The sequence below is a fragment of the Aptenodytes forsteri genome, unplaced genomic scaffold, assembly GCF_000699145.1.
Source record: "Aptenodytes forsteri isolate BGI_AS27 unplaced genomic scaffold, ASM69914v1 Scaffold257, whole genome shotgun sequence".
NCBI lineage: Eukaryota > Metazoa > Chordata > Aves > Sphenisciformes > Spheniscidae > Aptenodytes > Aptenodytes forsteri.
In genome coordinates this window covers 10,392,024-10,393,061 of record NW_008795194.1, presented here as the reverse complement: position 1 = coordinate 10,393,061, position 1,038 = coordinate 10,392,024, and the positions used below count along the sequence as shown (strand labels likewise).

The 1,038-nt window shown below is 49.4% G+C and overlaps 1 protein-coding gene across 4 annotated transcripts in view; it reads left to right on the top strand.

Annotated features, from left to right (window-relative positions):
- The first annotated feature begins 282 nt into the window (after window positions 1-282).
- The window catches only part of ZMYND11 (zinc finger MYND-type containing 11), a 109,247-nt gene continuing 108,491 nt past the window's right edge, over window positions 283-1,038 (top strand). For all 4 annotated transcript variants that reach the window (XM_009278657.1, XM_009278655.1, XM_009278656.1 and 1 more), the window contains exon 1: window positions 283-481. The gene's annotated coding sequence lies outside the window, so the exon portion shown is untranslated. The remainder of the gene's footprint in view (window positions 482-1,038) is intronic.

Below are 1,038 nucleotides of genomic sequence, written 5' to 3'. Positions count from 1 at the left end.
TGTTGCTCAAGGTGAGTATCCACTTTTGAAAACGTTATCCGGAATTTCTCCAAGTTGGACTTCCTGATAGGAGGAATTTGCCTGTATCAGGGCCAGATAAGCGGCACATTTTTCCTCTGCAATAAGATAGGGTCCAGACCTAAGAGTATGATAAAATAGATATATAATAAATAAAGATCCGTTTCAAATGTATTATTAAAAAAAAAATAAAAGAAACAAACAGCAACTCCAGCAGACACCACTAGAGTTCTCCTTCTCCCAAATATCCCTAACACCATCCTAAACCCTGTTTACCCCAGAAACCTGAACTGTGGACAGACAGAAGAGGAGAGAGAGAGAGAAAATTCAGACACAATAAAACTCTGAGGGGAAAAATATGTGGAAGGAGGAGGCAGCAGCGGCCTGGGGAAGGGATTGAAAAGTTTCCCCTGGCTTAACTTCTCCCCCCCTGCAGCAGCAGAAGCAGCGGCAGCAGCACAAGGCAAGAGAGACTTTTAAGGCTGGGGAGGAGGGGGGTGTGTGCGGGGGGGGGGCTGAATTTACAGCCCTGTGGATATTTCTGTGTCTGCCTCCCTGGCTTTGGGGTGCGGGAGACGCCGTGTCTCATGCTGGGTGGATTTTTTTTTAATATGATGGAGGATTATAAACATGGCGCCTTAAAAAAACTACAAAATCATGTACACACTGTTCCAAGGAGATGGGGAAGAGGGGACAGGGGAAAGGCTGGTCATCAGGGGAGGGGGCAATCCTGCCCCGCGGGGTGCCATATGGGGAGGGGGGAGCAATTATACTTAATAATAAAATGTGTGGGGCTGCGGGGGGGGAGATGGAAGGCGGGATTTTTTTTTTTATTATTATTTCATTTTTCGGAGTGGGCAGGATTATTTCGCAGCCCGCTTGGAAATCGAGGAGAAGGGGACGGCGGCGGAGCGCGTGTGGTTATTCACGGCGATTATTTTTGTCTCCACACCTTCCCCGGTCGGATTTCGGCTGGGAGGCGGTGGCGGGTCCCCCGCGCCCCCGTCCCGAGTTGCAGTC